The sequence below is a fragment of the Polypterus senegalus genome, chromosome 2, assembly GCF_016835505.1.
Source record: "Polypterus senegalus isolate Bchr_013 chromosome 2, ASM1683550v1, whole genome shotgun sequence".
Classification (NCBI taxonomy): domain Eukaryota; kingdom Metazoa; phylum Chordata; class Cladistia; order Polypteriformes; family Polypteridae; genus Polypterus; species Polypterus senegalus.
In genome coordinates, this window is record NC_053155.1 from 207,142,217 (window position 1) to 207,161,437 (window position 19,221).

A 19,221-nucleotide genomic window follows, 5' to 3' on the forward strand; every position below is an offset into this window, starting at 1 on the left:
CGCCTCCACAACTCCTCTTGCCTCGTCCTTCTTCCACCCGACTCTAGCCCCGAATGAATGGAGACGGCCCCTTTATGGAGGACCCGGATGAGCCCCAGGTGTTCCCGGCAATCGTCTGGCCACGCCCAAGTGTGGCGGAAGTGCCGGCTGTCCTCTCGGCTGCTCTCCGGCGCCGTCATAAATCTTCCCCAGCACTTCCTGGTGTGGCAGGAGTGCTGGGGAAACAAGTCCCAAGGCATTGGGGCGCCTCCTGGCGGTGACCACGGGCCCCTAAAGGGAAGGGCTTCCATGCCCTCGACCCGTGGCCCCCAAAGCAACCCGGAAGGCAAACCCCACGTGGTCCAGGCAGGGCTCTGACCCTCTTCCGGTCCCTCCTGGCGTCCCGGCCGGGTCATGGCCCCTGGCATCCCTGACAATGCTTAACTCAAGTCTCCAGCCTATTTATTATCCCTTTTTATATGGACTGTTTTTTTGTTGTTTGGGGGGCCTTTAAACCACCTCTTAAAAAGGGGGACATTTAATGTTTCAGCCAGGGTTTATGTTTATTTTCCTCCTCTTTGTTTTCTTTATTTATTTTAAAGCACTGCTCCTCAACCTTTTTGGCCTCAGGACCCAGTATAAAGTATTTAAGGGGGAGTCTCCCTTGGTGAAAGAAGAGCACTTTGAAATTGAATATGAAATCGAAAAGGTGGTGGTTGGCATTTCCCCTTGGTGAAATGAGCACAAGTAATAACAGGATATGATTTTTTTTTCCTCCAACTTAGATCATTCCTTAAGGCTTATAAAATGTCTTTATCTTTTAATTTCCCTGTACATCTCTTTATCAAAATATATACCTCAATATCTCTGCAAAATCATTATCAGCACTATATACACTTTAACATGATGCCGCACATCATAATACAAAAAAATGGAACAGGTTACCAGAAATTGTTAGCATGCTGGCATAAGAACATTAACAGACTTTCCTTAGTAATTATAAAACAATTCTTCCACTAAAATCTTACTATCTTTACCAAGTTTTGATTCTTTTGCTATGTAGTGCTTTTCAGCAATACGTCTTTCATTGTAAAAATCGATTATAGGAACTGAAAGTAGAGAAGTGGAATACACACCATTCATTGTTGGCAAACTAACAATGAGTATATTTACATGTCTATGTGTTACTTCAGAATCTTGTGAAAAGGGCTAATTGACCTTGGTATTCCTACACCTTTGTGTTTTTGTTTTTCTTAACCCGGACAAGTGTCCAAGCATATCCCTTAAACGTGCAGCCTTCTCCATGTTCTCCCAGCTTGAGACCACATGGTACTGTACAGAAATGCATGGAACGGTAGTCAGTTTAAGGAATTAAAATGAGGAGACAGAGCGAGGACAAACTAGAGACGATAAGGTTGCAACAAAGAGTCAAAATATAAACCAGGCCCAGAAATTGAAAAAGTTATTGTAGTCTATGAAAAGAACGAAAGGATCAAAAACCAAAAGTTCATGTAACTAGAGCCAGTGCATTAGACAAAATTACAGTCAGAACACAAAAAAAAAGGAATCTGTAACCAAAAAGCCAAACAAATAATAATTACAACCTTGGACAACCAGTAAGTGCACAACACTGATGTTTACAGCCTGACCTGGTGATGTCAGGCACCTCTTAATTTTGCTTGATCTTACCTAGCAAAAAGTCAACAAAAATGTCTCAAAATGGCAGAAAAAAAACAATCAAGATGTATCTGCAGGAGAATGGAAAAAATTACTGCAATAAGAAAAAAAATGTGATCGTTAAAAAAATATGATGTATAAATTATTTTTGGAGCCCCAGGAACCATTTAGAAAAATTAAAAACAAGGGTCAAATCATGACAGGTACACTCTAAGATTCTGTATGTTTTGACATCTAATCTCTGAATAGCTTTGCTCTTTATCTTTCTCCCTCTCTCACTCCATCTGTGTCACGTGTCCTAGGCACTTACTGGGACGCTTGATGTCTTGTATTTTGGAGAAATCTTAGACACTTCCATCACAATGACCCTATCTCTCTTAAAGAGAGATGCATTATATGCTTTGGCTAGCAGTGGGTGATATATTGGTTGATATGTTATACAAGATGCAATTCTTGTTCAAGTATGTTTTTAAAAAGAAAAACATTTTACTGGTGTGCTAAAAATAGTGGGAAACATAAAAAAAGCTTAAAAGCACTTAAACATAAAACACAAAGCGTGCAAATCTAGACATACACAAAGGAATTAGGAATTTTTTTGCTGGTGTATTGATGTTTTAAAATGAATGACTGTATATGGATTTTTATGTAAATTTTGTGTGTAATAAGTGTACCTACCCCTTTAAGAATATTGCCTAGAGTTCTGTAAGTTGATGCAAACAGAAAGGTAGGGCAGGAAGAAGCCATGTCTTGTGCTTTGTTTTCTTGGCAGGTGCAGTGGTGGCATGAATAAGTACGAAAGAACCTTTACTTTTATTGGTTCAAGAAAGGTGAACACCTGCTATCAAATGTGTTTGAGCAGCAGATAATTAACAAGCATCTGAATGGATAAGAATTGTGAGTAATAATGAGGTAACACAAATATGGCGTAAAGAAAGGCCTTTAAAAGACCCACAAATGGGTCTCACCCCTGTCAGCCTGACCCAGAACCTCCACAGGCAGGCTTCAGGCTGCAAGGGACCAAAATGGGGAACAGGCTTTAAAATTTCAAAATACTTTAAATGTCTCAAAATATATAAAAATGCCTTTCATGGCAGAGGACTATCAACCCTCTGGTTTGAAAGAGACAAGTCCAAACGAGGATCTATATAAATGCAGGCATTTATTTGAATTTAACAAAAGAAGAATAAAAAAGTAAAAAAAAAAAAAAAATGAGGCAGAAAAGTCTGCCTATAATGCAAAGCAAAGCTAACAAGTCCAAAAAAGTAATCCAGAAATCATTATACAAAGACAGAAATGGAAAAATTCATAAACAAGAAAAACAAATTACTAAAAACAGAATTAGCAAAAGACAGACACTTATAAAACAGCAAAAATATCAGACAAAAAAAGAAAGAAACTTAAGCCAGGGCAGTAACCCTGGTTGAACTATAACAGTACACCTGTGTCCATGATTAATCAGTAGTATGTTGGCTATTTGATTAAAAATACTTTTCAGTCTCAAAGTGTATACAAATAAATTATACTGGCTATCTGTTGAAACAATCAGAATTTTTAAGTATCCTGATTTGGTCAAATCACCCACTCCTACTTTTAGCCAAGATGCAAGTCTCTCATCTCGGCCCCCCACTGATGCCCTTGCAGGATGTCCAAAACACATATATGATGCATCACCCACAGACCACTAATGATAGCGTTGTGCCATCTTGGTGGTTTTTTTGCACATGAGAACCTTCTACTTAGACTAACGTCCATAACTTTCTTGCAATAGCAATATCAAGTTCCCAGATTTTCTATCATTTCTATGTAATACATTTTTGACTACAGAAGTACATATACACAGTAAATAGAATAAAACAATCACATATGGAATATGGAAACCATTTATAGGTCAAATGTCTAGCTTTCATATCCAGTACAGGATCTTGAGGGCTACAGCCTATCCTGGCAGCTTTGGGCCAAATGGTGAAACTAACTCTGTACAGGGCGTCAGTCCAGCACAAGGCACATTACGTTCACACCCACACTCCAAGGGACCAATTACCATAAAGCTAATATGTTGTATGCATACAGTGAACCTTGAACTCGGACACAGACAGATATGGACTCCAAATGTTCTAAAACACACGTTTTTATTTTGAGCACAACAACCCACAGTGCCCAATTAGCAGCAACAGTGCTCTTTTTCCCTCTCTGTTCTGCCACCTCCACTACTCATACATAAGCTCCGTCCTCTCCCACCCGACTCCGGCTCCTGGAATGGAGTGAGGCGGCTGCTTTTATAGTGCACCCAGAAGTACTCCGGGTGTTCCCCAATTAACAACCAGCAATACTTCTGGGTGTGGCGGAAGCGCTGCATAGGCATCAAGCTCCTCTTCTGGCAGCACCTCAGCTTGTGGCGGAAGTGCTGCGGACCACAGTTCTGGAGCTGTCCGGGCGCTCCCTGGTGGTGGCCATGTCGTCCCATAGAGTTGAACTTCCATGCTCTGTGGCCCCTATACAATCCAGGAAGGTCACCATATTGCGTTCCGGGGGAGATATAGCCCCTCTCCTGGTCCGTCCCGTCTCCAGACATCCCGATGGGGCAAGGTCCCCGGACATCTATGAGAACACATACTGTAGAATGAAAAGTAGAGTGCCTAAAGTAAGACCCATTCAGAGATAGCAATAACGTTCAGACTTCATAAGAGAAGTGACTGGGCTGCTGTTTAAATTCAGGACTCTGTGGCTGTAAGGAAGCAGTGTTAACCACTGTATCACCAAAACAAACAAGTAGATGTGAATGCAGGACCTGTGTATAAACATTACAGTTTAGCTCAAATAAAACCAGTCATTAATTTAAATATTGATTCAATATCTCTCTCTCTATATATATATATATATATATATATATATATATATAAATTCTGTACTGGAAAAGCAAGGCGATGATATGTGATATTCTTAGAAGACATTTTAAAGACCCGCAAGACAAAAAAAGACTGGCCACCGAGCGCCTCGCGGGACCATAAATATGAGACCTGGTGCCAAGAGATTGTCCCAGGACAGTCTCGTGGGGACGTGGAACATAAGATTCTTGCAAGACACACCCTTCTTATCAAATAAGAGCACGGACAGCCAGCAAAACATTCAGTCATGTAAAGTCACGTGGCGCACACAGATCCTGTGCTCTCAGCAAAGAAGAAAGAACAGCGCGGAGAAAAGAGACCCAAGGCGCGATACATATGCAGAGAAAGGTACAGAATATGAAATCAGTAACAGTCGAAAGTATTGTAGCGTCCCAGCCAAGCTGAAGCCTTTTTTGTTTGGTTAGGTCCGATCGAGGGAGGGCAGAGTACAGCACAGAAGACTGATAGCTGGCTGCTGATTGATGCGGAAGGGGAAGGCGAGACCCGTGGGAGGAGGGGTTGGAGAAGGTGCTAGAAAGTTGTATTTGGGGTTACGCAGTCGGCGATTGTTAAAGTAGAACTTTTGTGACACTTTACTACGTCAGTCACTACAGTATCAAAAAAAAGAGCACAGATCGCATTGACGCAAACAAAAGGAAATTAGTTTAAGTCAGAGAATTTCAAAAACGGGGTTTAACTTGCATGCATTTATTGGTTACTTTGCAAAACTGCTGATGATGTGGATCGTTTTGTCTGTGCTGAAATTCCAAACAGAGAAACCTATCCTAAATTATGGTACAAAGTCATTAAACACAAGTGTCACAGACCTCATTTAAAAGATTCAGCACATTGGGACTCCAAAAATTCCAAATATTGTTTTTACAGAAGTTCTGAAATAAAAGTGAAACTAATGAAATAGCTACAATGCAAAGAAAAAAAATTTCTTACAAGTGTTGTCACACACGTGCAAATAGGAGGACGTTGTGTGGACTAAGTAAAGGTAATTCCACGCCAGGCCAGGGGAGGGCGGAGTGCATTAAACCTTCTCCTGCTATCTCTACAGACCAGCCGCAGGAAAACCCATCTGAATCAAGAACGTCACTCCCAGTTCCGGCGCCTAGAAGAACGTCGCTTCCAGTTTCGGTGCCTAGAACGACGTCACTTCCAGTTCCGGCGCCCAGAAGATTGTCACGTCCGGTCCCGGCTCCCAGACTGATGTCAGAGAAACATCACTTCCGCTCAACCTACATCACTTCCTGTCAACATACATCACTTCCTGTCTGACCATTTAAAACCACAATCTTTTCAAACCTTCACCAGTTCTGTTTTGGACTCCTTACTGTCAACGTCATTGACTAAACTTAAAAGAATCCTTTGCAGCTAGGAATATTATACGGGTGGCTGCCCCAAATCTTTTTCTACGTGTGTCGAGTTGCTTCTTTTTACAGTGTGTATCCTGAAAACCAAACAAGGGTGTTGGCGAGCGAAGCGAGCAGGGGGCAAAGCCCCCTAGTTGTTTAAAAACACTAGAAAAAATATTTTGCTGCAAACTAAAAAGGCTACTTTAAGGAAAAAATAAGCATATTCCCAATGTCCAATGCTGCCTCAACAGTTCAAGGGACCTGGGTTCAAATCCAGACTATGCCACTACTTGTGTAGCCATTTCTTTCTTCTCACAATGTTTCTGTTGGCACCATATTAAGAGAAGATAAGATGTAACGAATAAGAACCAGATTTGTTTTTTTGGGTTTTTCTTATTTCAAGGTAGTCCAAGCACCTCTTATATCAACCTGTGTACAGTATATTTAATATTCACTTGCTTGTAGTAGTCATCATATGTAAGCTGGCTAATTATGTCGCAGTACTGCTAACTGACAGTTAATCAGTTATGAGAATTTTGATATCTATGTTGCTGTTTAGTGTTATGCAAGAATAAGGACATCCATTGGTTTAAATTTCACATCAAGGAACCCATTACATTTTGAAGGGCTTATGAAGTGGCATAGCAGTGGAAGCAGGAATTCTTTAGAAATTTGTGATTCAGATTACTGGTATCTTAATTTCTACAGGGAAGAATTCCTGAAAAAGCTGTTTTTCTCAGACCTAGTAATGTTACTGTCCCTGGTATTTCTTCTTTGAGCTGCTATATAAGTAGTACAAGTTAAAGCAGGTAAGTTCAATTTCTTTAGAATGTTAAAGCAGAGTTTCTCAAGCACTGGGTTGGGTTTTGGGCAGCCACCACTGTGCCACTGGTTGCTGTCATCGAGTGTGCGATGGGGGTACGCAAACAACAATGCTGTGTGATATTTATCCCCCTCCACTCTTACTTTCACACTTGTTTAACCCTCCTCCCCACTTGTGGGGTATGAATCAACTTAAAAAAGGAAACTGAGTCATGAGACCATAAAGGTTGAGAAACATTGTTTTAGAGTGCTCTATTTGGCAAAGGAACTTTGTAAATTACTAGTTGAAACATTATAGCCAATCGCCACAAGCTAAATATAACATTCATCTGCCAAAATACTTTCCACCAGTAAGGCAGCAATTGCATAGAGCATCTATTGAAATTCTGGCTCATTTGAAATGCAAATCTGAAATATTAAAGAGCTTTTGTTGAGTATTCATACAAATGAAAGCCATATGTGAACTAATCCCACTTATCAAGAATTGATAATGGAGTATAGCATGACCAACAGTTAACTAAGAATCCATTTGCTAAAAAAGGAAAAATTAACATAAAAGTAATAAAACAATTGTATCTTACAAAAAGTTCAAAATGTATAACTCAATTTTGTTTTAATATTGTTTTGCCTCTATACAAATCCTTAATACAATATATTCCTTCTTAAATCATAAAGGAATGCTGCTGATTGGACAAGGATTATAGCATCTTATTTTAACTCACTTATGTTTTCTAACTTTAGTACACATGCAACAACATTCACAAATATACTGTATCTTTAATGTAATTAAGCAAGTGATAAAATATCTGAAGCCTGGAGGAGTGTTAAAAATGTCCAATAATTTATCTAAAGTATACACTTGACATCAACACCTATCCCTCATCCCCAGAAAAGAAATGCAAAAGAATTTCTATAACAAGAAACAATCGATGAGGCCTTTTCCAACAGAGCAGAAATTTTATGAAAATATTTTATTTCAATATTTTTTCATGTACAACACAGAGATTTGAACCACTTAACTATTACAGCTTAAGCATCATAAAGATAAAGGATGTCTATCGCCTCTGATTTAAATCAACACTTTTGAAAATAATTACCAGTATTTTCTACTTTCATAATGCATTTAAAACTTTCCTGAAAAAATACACCACATTTAGCACATATGTAGATTCCTTTAAGGATCCACAATCCACAGGAAAAAAACATTTGACCCTGTATCAAGATGCTATGTTGATAGTAACTTGGCTTTCTCATGTGAAAATAATGTCACCTTAATGTAGGTTGAAGATCTTAATGCAATAAAACAACTGTTCAAAAGGTTTAGATGTTCAGCATCATTCATGGATTTGAAGTGACAAAGTTGTTTATATATTGTAGCCAAATATTTAAAATATAGCATACAGAAGTTAATAATACAAGTTGTGTATCAAAATAAACTATAAAGTTCAAAAATAAAATATTTATAATATTTAATGTAATCATTATTTAGATTAGTGGTAGAACAGGACAGTATACCTGTCATCTCTCCACACTTAGAATACAGATATAAAAAGTCCAGACACTACTAAAAACGATTTCTAAAACACACTGCAAAAACAAAGGATCATGGGGATACACAGAGCAGCAAAAGATATAACAAATAAAGACATGCATGCCCAGAGATCCTTACTAAACAGACTTCTGTGTCCGTGTTTGTCAGGTAAGGTCACTCGTGCACTTTCTGCCTTTCCAGTATCACACAAACACTTTGCTTGTCATGTACCATCCTTCCACTCGCCACTATTACTCTTTGCCAGTAAGGTTTAGCTTAATTTAGCTCAAGGCTCCAGATTCAGTTGTTTTCTAACAAGACATGGCTCTGAAGATTTGGGTAGTTTGCTGAAGATAAAGGGCCACCAACTCCAAGTGGGATTTTCCCTTCTGTCACCTATTGGCTTTAGATGGGGGGCACTGGCCTAACTTTCTAAGGTGATCTATATTACTTCTACAGAATCAGGCACTGTTAACCAGCGCCAGGTTTCCTGTTCTCCACGACCCTTAGGGAATTTTTGCATCAATAGCATGATAGAGCAAGACAGAGGGAGGGAGAGAGAGACTTTCTCCCTTGCTTTTCCAGGAGGACTCAGTTCTGGGTGCATGCCATCCTCTCCCAGGGCTTTCAGCCCTCCTTTGTCCCCTGTCATTCCACACTGGCATTCAGAGGATATTTACCTCTTTCTTTGGTCCTTAACGGCATGTTATCTTATGCCACTCCAAAACTAGTTCTAGCTTCCAGGAATCACATAAAGCTAAGTAACATTTTAGAACTTACTAAACTCAAACAAAACATGCTTAAAACCAAGTTTTAAAAGTGCTGTATGTTGCTGTTTAAAAGATTTTAGAATATAATATGAATATTATAATGGCACTATCAATGACGGCAGTAGCAAAAGCAGGAGTGCCTTTCCTTTTCCTCTCCAACTGAGGACCCAGAAGAGAAGTTGTAAATTCACTCCCATTCTGCTTCCAACAATGCCACTTCTAGTCTTCAGGACATTTAAACTCACAGTCTGCTAAACATGGCATTTAGTTGGACCATTGTGTGTAGAAGGCAGCACCAATGGTTTGTTCATGGAGGACTTCTACTTTTTACCTTTGTCTGTTGGCAATAAACAGGGGGTCTGTGGTGAATACTCATCTCACTTTACATCTCTTTCTGCCTTCTGTTCACAGCAGTGTATTCAGCAGGATGTACAGTATGATTCGGCAGACTAACAGAACATCCTGGAGACAATGACAACCATGTCAAAAGAAATGCAGCAGCTTCAGGCAAAGAGAGAAGGCTTCAGAATCTCTTACAGATGCAAGTAAATAATTACCAAATTCTAATTTCTTACAGGAAAAAGTGGATATCAAGGCTTATTGGATAGTATTGAAACAATTAGGTACCCAGTATCACTGGTCCCCACCAGGCTGGGGCCACACTTTGACCTCATTCCTAACATGTAAAGTGTTGGGGGTGTATTGTGAACTAGAAGAAAAACTTGCCAGAGACTATCCAATCCTTCATAGGTCACCCGCACCTGTATAGACTCACATCTGAGCCCAAAAGTCCCAAGACTGAAAGTATAATCCATCTAAACCTGTCAGGCCACAGGTGTTTGACTTGTACAGAGAGCAACAAAATGGCTACAGCCCACAACAAATAGTGGGAACTGACGTGAGAACCGAGCTGCAACTGAATGTTTGTTACAAGCTCTATTAGATTACCTCCCCAAGTCAGTCCAGGGTCATGCCTGGAAGCAGATGGAAATTAAAGAGTTGACAAGACTGTGATAAAAAGTGATACTCTTTAAAAAACTTTTCACCTTAAACTTACAAAAGTAGTTAACTGGTTCTTAGTATGTACAGGACAATGTATAGCACTATTCCATCAGATTTCAAAGAATTAGGGTTTCATCCCCAGCCTTTATTTCTCAAAAACGTGCATACTTTGAATAAAAGTTACATAATGCTATTGATTCAAATGTAATTCATTTTTAATGAATGGAAATTTCCATTTGTAAAACATCAACTAAAAGATTCAATGAATAAAAAGTAAATACATTATAACATTGCCAGGTGGCACAGTGGAGGTGCTGTTGCCTTGCAGTAAGGAGACCAGGGTTCACGTCCCATGTCCTCCCTGCATAGAGATTGCATGTTCTCCCCATGTCTGCATGGGTTTCCTCCGGGTGCTCCAGTTTTCTCCCACTGTCCAAAGACATGCAGGTTAGGTGAACTGGTGACACTAAGTTGGACCTATTGTGTTCTAGGTGCATGTCTGTGTTTGCCCTGCAATGGACTGGCACCCTGTCCAGAGTTTGTTTCTGCATTGTGACCTATAGGCTCCAGCCCAGCGTGACCCTTCTCTGGATTAAGTGGGTTAGAAAATGACATGACATTTTAACTTTATTTACCATGTTACAATTGTGTATATGTTGACACTTCATGTTATATTAAACTGCACATCCCCAGAATTGTTTCCAATATTCTTAAACATATTTCAAAAGTATTCATCTTTTAAATGAATGTCTACCCATGGAAATGTATCTCTGAATTATTACTGTATGGTTAATTGGTAACTCTAGATTAGCTCAGAATTAATGACTGTAGCTGACTTCTTGAATATGTTCTGCATGGACTGGTTTCCCATCATGGTCTGTTCCTACCTTGTGACCAGTTCTGCTGGAATGAGCACTGAGTCCTCTTGACCCAATACTGGATAACCAAGTTTGAAAAAGCATGGATTGATGATTATACTGAGGTTTCTGATGAGTCCATTGTACATGTCAATTGGTGTGTAGCTCTGAAAAGATTTTGACAGAATGTTGCAAAAGACTGAAGTGACCAGATGCTCATGTGGTTAACATTTATCTTGTGTTCTCCTTCTGTATGTGTCTATGCTTCAAAGCTTCTCCTTCCTTAGTCTGAATCATTTCAGTTTGTGTCTGAGACTGCTAGTGCTAGTTGCGGCTTACAAAATTGTTAAACATATGCCTCTTTTTAAAGAAGAAAATGCAGGCAGTGTTTTTTGTAACCTGTTTTCTTTTGCACTTGACAACAAAATGGCCGATTGATTCATCTGTGTAAGGGATAAGAGGATGGCGCAGTGATTAGCTCTATTTTGTCACACGCCTAAAGGTTTAAATTCTAAAGCAAATTCAGTCCTTGTGTCATTTCTTCTCCCACATCCAAAATAAGCTATACTGTGACACAGATTGGGGTCTAATTTGTCACGACCCTAAAATTTAATTATGAAGGCTTGACTAGACCGTCGAGTTCGAAAAATTAATTTGTTTTTATTTCAGTGGTTCAGTCACAACTTTGAAAGCCTGAACATTTTGAAAGTGATTTTTTTTTTTTTGTCGTTAGTATAAATACATTTCATGATTTAAGCGATTCAACTGCAATTCGACAGCTCTGAATTCAAAGGGTAAAAAGAAACAAACGTGTGCGATGGGGACAAACAGTTGGGCTTATTTGTGCAATGGTTAAACACGAAGAGAAAAAAAATCGCTCTTTCTTATTTCTACTGAAAAATAAGCTGGGTGGTAAACTCAGGCACTCTCAATTATTGATGTATCAAACACAATTTCTCTAAAGTCTTCAGTTTAAAATGATTTGGGAAAATGCACTTTCGCATTAACACACACAAATGACGAACTTTTACACAAAAACTACAAAAAGTACAGATAAGAGGCGAGCGAGAACTGTAGAGCTTACCCGTCTGTCTGCCTTCGTGCTCCTGTTGAACACCCGCCGTGATCCACTCGGACAACCTGAGCACTGTGTGAGAGAGAGAGAGAGAGAGAGGGAGCGCGCGCGCACTACCAAGCGAGCACGGGAGAGCGGGAGCGCCTTTCTTGGCTTGTACGCGCGCACCCAGGTGTCTTCTACGACCTCCGCTCGTCGGAACCGCAATGCTGCTGGTGCTCATCAGGTAAGGACGCATTCTGCTCACTATCTGCGAGGATTCTGATTTTATAGCGCCTAAATTAGCATCTGCCGTTCAACCCCTTCTTCTATTTTGAGGCGAAGAAGTGCACCTCGTGTAACTGTTTGCGTGCGCCTTTCATTTTACTTTTAGAAACATGCCAAGTACGTGCCATATAAATTACAGGGTACGACTTTAGGCAATGGTGCTTTTTTTGCATCCTCTATAAAAATAAATTGTAGCGTACACTGTTTTTATCTTGTATAAATCTGCAAAAGTAATTTACAGTTATTCGATTTACTCAGCTAAGCGCCTTGTTTAACGAGGCTGTTTTGCGTTGACACAAGAGAGTGCGTAGGAATTGCGTAGCATCTACAGTTAGGTCCATAAATATTTGGACAGAGACAACTTTTTTCTAATTTTGGTTCTGTACATTACCACAATGAATTTTAAATGAAACAACTCAGATGCAGTTGAAGTGCAGACTTTCAGCTTTAATTCTGTGGGTTGAACAAAACGATTGCATAAAAATGTGAGGGAACTAAAGTATTTTTTTTAACACAAACCCTTTATTTCAGGGGCTCAAACGTACTTGGCCAAATTAAATAACTGGAAATAAAATGCTCATTTCTAATACTTGGTTGAAAACCCTTTTGCTGGCAATGACAGCCTGAAGTCTTCAGCTCATGGACACCACCAGATGCTGGGTTTCCTCCTTTTTAATGCTCTGCCAGGCCTTTCCTGCAGCGGCTTTCAGTTGCTGTTTGTTTGTGGGCCTTTCTGTCCGAAGTTTAGTCTTCAACAAGTGAAATGCATGCTCAATTGGGTTAAGATCAGGTGACTGACTTGGCCATTCAAGAATTTTCCACTTTAATAAACTCCCGGGTTGCTTTGGCTGTATGTTTTGGGTCATTGTCCATCTGTATCATGAAATGCCGCCCAATCAATTTGACTGCATTTAGCTGGATTTGAGCAGACAATAGGTCTCTGAACACCTCAGAATTCATTTGGCTGCTTCTGTCCTGTGTCACATCATCAATAAACACTAGTGTCTCAGTGCCACTGGCAGCCATATACGCCCAAGCCATCACACTGCCTCCACCATGTTTTACAGATGATGTGGTATGCTTTGGATAGTGAGCTGTTCCACGCCTTCTCCATACTTTTTTCTTGCCATCATTCTGTTAGAGGTTGATCTTGGTTTCATCTGTCCAAAGAATGTTTTTCCAGAACTGTGATAGCTTTTTTAGATGTTCTTTAGCAAAGTCCAATCTAGCCTTTCTATTCCTGAGGCTTATGAGTGGCTTGCACCTTGCAGTGCACCCTCTGTATTTACTTTCATGCAGTCTTCTCTTTATGGTAGACTTGGATATCGATACGCCTACCCCCTGGAGAGTGTTGTTCACTTGGTTGGCTGTTGTGAAGGGGTTTCTGTTCACCATTGAAATGATTCTGCAATCATCCACCACTGTTGTCTTTCGTAGACGTCAAGGTCTTTTTGCGTTGCTGAGTTCACCAGTGCTTGCTTTCTTTCTCAGGATGTACCAAACTGTTGATTTTGCCACTCATAATATTGTAGCAATTTCTCGGACGGGTTTTTTCTGTTTTCGCAGCTTAAGGATGGCTTCTTTCACCTGCATGGAGAGCTCCTTTGACCGCATGTTGTCTGTTCACAGCAAAATCTTCCACATGCAAGCACCACACCTCAAATCAACTCCAGGCCTTTTATCTGCTTAATTGATAATGAAATAACGACGGACTTGCCCACACCTACCCATGAAATAGCCTTTGACTCAATTGTCCAATTACTTTTGAGCCCCTGAAATGAAGGGATTGTGTTAACAAAATGCTTTAGTTGCCTCACATTTTTATGCTATCTTTTTGTTCACCCCACTGAATTAAAGCTGAAAGTCTGCACTTCAACTGCATCTGAGTTGTTTCATTTAAAATTCATTGTGGTAATGTACAGAACCAAAATTAGAAAAAAAGTTGTCTCTGTCCAAATATTTATGGACCTAAGTGTATTACATTCAGAGTGGCACAACTGACAAGTCACCTCATCTTTATCACAGCCCCATGAGATTAGGTTTGAATCCTGGTTCTGTCACTGTCTATGTGGAATGAATCTTACACATTTTCCTGGGGTCTGTATGTAGTTTTTATCTATGATCATCTATTTCTGCAGCCCCAGAGTGTTATGTGTTAGGTTGGTGTACATAATTAAATTTTTGTTCCTCTGGGTGTATATGTGAGTGGACTTCATGAAGGACTGCCATTCCATCCAGCATTACCTTCTTCCTTGTGGTGTGATAAATACCAACCCTGCGACCTTACATTGGATAATGCAGGTGTGAGAGAGAAATGTTAAGTAGATTCTGCAGAATTCTTCAAACTTAAGAGTGAATTATGTACTGGAGGACACCAGTGCATGAAAATTAAGGAGAAAGTGCATTTATCCCTGAACCCAGAAAGCACTACTTTATGCAAAGATTTGTGAGAAACTAAAAAAAAGTCAGAGACATGCAGTTGATAAAGAAACCTTGTCAACCTTTAAGAAGTATCTGGATGAGATGGGACATCATATCTATTACCTTAACAAACTAGTCTGATGGACTGAATTATCTCTTATGTTCTTATGTTGCTTTTAATGGCACTAAATACAATGGGACAGTCAGTAAATTAATCACATTTAGCAGCTCTCACATGCAAGGTGGCACTATGGATAGCACTGGGTTTGAATCCACTTCTGATCAGGTATGGTGCTGTGTTGCCACTGCACTCTGAAAAATAAAAGTGTCAGAGTTACCGTATGCCTTAGGGAAATCAGTTTTGACTCCCAAAAAAGCCATCCTCATGATGTTTCCAGAAAGAACCCTTTATTTATTAGGATTGCTAACAGGGTCCATAAATAATCATAAATAGATAATAACAGATGAGTGACATGCAAGTGAGTTAATGATTTTAAAAGGACTATTACTGCACATACAGTATAACTTCAGTATTGAGTAGTCCTCTGCATGGTGATTTTAGGTGTGTAGAAGACGGAGGCCAAAAAAGATTTTGCCAGAACACTTCTATTTATTCAGTTGTAGATAACAATATAGAGAGTGTCATCACATGAATGCCTTCCCAGCAGCCATTACAGAGGTTAAAAAAATTATATAGATATATTGAATTTTAAAATATAATACAACTTATACCAATTAATAATTTACAGGGTGTTACCATCAGCACACCCAGTGACACAAAATAAATATATTCACAATTAAGATAATAAATATTGTTATAATAATAAATAAATAAATAATGAAAGAAAAATTTAACCAGAAATACAGACTGCATAGACAGGGATAGATTCAGGTAGAATAGGGTTGTTAAGACAAGGGCGTAATCTAACCTTTTGATCCAACTATAACAACCACAAAATAAGGAGTAGGGAAAACAGGGAATGGACCAGTTCATGTGTCGTAGGGTCCCTTGGGCCACAGATGGACTAGGCCAGGCTGCTGAAGGTCCACATGTCCACTCACCTTTGCATAATTTGCATAACTACAGAGAATTCTGGGTAAAACCTGAATTGGAGCGTAGCTTTGACAAATGACTCAAAACATTAATCATGATTTTCCAAACACAGAATAATTCAAGGGGAGTGTGGCCTATAGTTGGTGGTTCCCAATCCTGCGAAGGAGAAGAAAAAGAACCTAAATTGGTAGGGTTTCCTTCCTTAGGTATCATGAGCAATTAAGGGCTGTTTCTCAGTAACAGAAGTTCAGGTGGTTCTTCTAGAGAGTTGAAAACCTTAATCGTAAAATTTAGGCATGTGCATACATTAGGAAAATCAGTTATAGGAGTCTCACTATAGCAGCCATCTCCATATGATGTTTAATGGAAAACTGACCAAATAACAAGAGATGAATATTATTACAGAAAAAAAAACATGTTAGACTCAAACCAAAGGGTAGATAATGCCAAAAGGTAAAATTACAATGCAGGTTGTAGAGTATATGTCCTCAATCATTGTGAGTAACCTGGGGGTGCTTTGGCATTTCCCAAAATTCTAAACTTCACTTGATAGGGGCCATTACAGAATGACCAAAAGCACATGCCTGTATTCCTAAGGAAAAGTTCAATTTATGTGGCAGCAGTGTTAGTATTAACTACCTCTCAGATCTGTAATAACACCATCTCCCGTGGAAAATGAAAACTCAATGAAACATCTCTCAGCTTTTAGCCTCACAATCTTTATAAAACTAACACCTTAAAAAATTATATTGGATGGCTGTAAATGGAAGTCTAATTATTCTCTGACACATACAGTAACATAAGCTAAGTTGAGTTTTCTTCATCTGTCAGTATCTGGCTAGGTGGCCTACTATACATTAAAGATTTCACTTTTGTCCAAATATCAGGAACCTTTTCAGAGAACCAGTTTCACATGCAAAGTACCCACCCCGTAATGAAATTGTTCTTTATCAATGAACGGTTCTACAAGGAGCCACACAACCCAGAAAAGTACCATTCAAGAACCATTGTCCTTAAGAGTGAATCTGCCCAGATTCTGCTTCTCTACCGCTAAAATTAATTTCTGCTCAGTGCCTTTGCTTTTTTGTTGGAATGAGATAAAGAAGTGTACATAACTTACTCCTTGGGTGTTTTGCATGTCTCTTTCTTTATTCTTTTATTAACATCTATGTTTCATTCTATGTGCAGATTTTTCCCTTTTTCTCTGGGTGCACACACATCTTTAGAACTTGTGTGTTAAGATAATAAACAGAGCAATATTGACAGAGTATTTCAGCTAAATATAGAAAACAGTTTTTATGGTCATGACCTAGCTATACAATCTCCCTGGTCACATTAGTGTATCATAAATACAATTTGTCTTCTTTTTTAGCTCTTAACTATGCAGGAACTGGAACCTACTGTCTAAAGACTTAAAATATTAATCAGGAGGCTGCTGGTTCAGTCCACTCTACCTTGACTCAGTTTGTGATGCTTACTGAGCTACTATCCATGCCTGGGCTCCAACCATAAAAATACTTATATAATTTTGCTCTAAACTGATAATCCAGTGGCAGGCCGTGCATTTCACACCTAGGCCTTCAGTGGTGTCCTACCTGAATTAATCCACCTCTTAATACCATCATTATGATGTCACGGTTATAGAAACTATCAATATTATACAGAAATGCTGTATAACAGGGTGTTGCAACACAGACAGGTATCTCATGTAGTGAGAATGAATGCCATTACTAGAGCAAGAATCCCAATTAACACAACTTAACAAGTCTCCATTCACTGCAGCCCCAGATGCGCCACATACATTATCTCGAGGAGAAGCATCAATATCAACCTAATAAAATGACAAAAATATATATAAAATGCATTGCACTCACCAGAAATACTGATTATTTTATATCATCCTTTTTTTCCTCAAGAACAGTTCAATCACTATGTTGCACAGGTTAGCTATGTGTTTCAGTTCCAACAATAAGTCCTTTTTGATTGCCATGGAGGGTAATGCTGAAAGTCGAGTGTGTCCAGTCGTATTTCTGTCATAAGTTTTAAATCACTTTAGGGCCGAGAATGTCCACTCAATAGAAGCACTGGACATGGAAATAGTCACTGCCAAACATCCCCTGTCAGCCATTGTGGGTTGAAAAAACAGCTATTAAATCTACACAAAAATGTTTTAGCTTAAGCAGGTTTCTACAGATCTGTCCATCAAATCACAGGACGTAAAAATGCCGAAGTTATTGTATACATGCTAGATGGCCCCGGTGTCCCCAACTTGAAATCTGATCGGTTAAAGCAGCAGACTCATTGCCATCTATTTTAAGCTACAGGTGTCTACACTGTTGATTCTGAAGGCTCAAGGCAGATTTCTTTTACCTTGGCAACACACAATGGCTGAAATCTGATTGGATAAAAACTCCTAACATAAACGTACACTTCTGGAAGAAGTGCAACCAAGAGAAATGCTATGAAATGAAGAGAACAGATTATTGGGAATTATTTATTTACATATTCGTGGAAAAATAAATTAATTAAAAAATAATAATAAAATATAAGTCAGTGATTTTTACTTGTGTCTAGGCCAGCAGAGAAGGCCTTACTACCTTGACGGCTCACTACTGCGATAATCTATGCAAAACATTATATAAATTATAAGATAAATATGTTCTTTGTTTTTCCATATACTTTGACAAATGAAAGTTCAGGATGTTCAAAGAATGAACTACTTGAGTAATATTTAGCTCTTCACTTGTATGTGTGCTTTATTAAGATTTCAGTTGATTTTAGCCACAAAATATTTCTTTTACTGCACTATGAATGCATAGTGTTCTCAGATGGAGTTCACCAGAAGAAGCACTATGTAAAATAAAGGTTGATTCTTGTGTTTAAAGTTGCTTGTGAAACAACAAAAATCACCTAGTCACTAAGTTGTCATTTTTTTATTGTAAGCTGGAAATGATATAACATTCTCTGTATTTCACATTTTGCAAGTTTCAAGAACACAAGGCCAGAAACGTTTTGTCATTATTTTTGTTACTAACCCTTTTTTCAGTTTTGAAGATATTTGCATAGATTTGCCTTTGCTGTAAACGGATAAAAGTGCGTCTCCATGGTATCTGAATGTTGGTACTTTTTTTTTTTTTTGTAAAAAGCTACTCATTGCCCATCTTAATTCAGTTCATGGAATTATAAATTACAGTTAATGCAGTTAGGTCGCTATGCCATTCAGTGGCTAGTGGTGCTGCCTCACAATTCTTAGGACGGGGGTTCAGCAACTGTTTGTGTGGATTGTCTACACTTTTCCTATGTGTGCTTGGATTTTCAATGGGCTCGTTTGTCCTCCCGCATCACTACCATGTATGTATTATTTCTCATTTTCTCTTCATCTCTGCTAGGGAAGATCACAGTGCTAAGAAGCTGAACAAGCCACACCAAATTTCCATATGCCCAGTAACAGTCTATTAGTCACTCTGACAATCCCCACTCCTCTCTCTTGTGACTCTTAATTGGCCCGTTGTAAGTGAAA

At 39.0% G+C, this 19,221-nt stretch overlaps 1 protein-coding gene across 6 annotated transcripts in view; it reads right to left on the reverse strand.

Moving 5' to 3' along the window:
• The window catches only part of LOC120523685 (transmembrane protein 272-like), a 37,973-nt gene extending 19,970 nt beyond the window's left edge, over positions 1-18,003 (reverse strand). For 2 of the 6 annotated variants that reach the window (XM_039745236.1, XM_039745233.1), the window contains exon 1: positions 17,576-18,003. The gene's annotated coding sequence lies outside the window, so the exon portion shown is untranslated. Of the gene's footprint in view, positions 1-9,356; positions 9,465-11,968; positions 12,158-17,575 lie in introns of those variants that run through there. The other 4 variants (XM_039745235.1, XM_039745232.1, XM_039745237.1 and 1 more) reach the window with 3 other exon arrangements.
• Between the last annotated feature and the right edge of the window lie 1,218 nt (positions 18,004-19,221).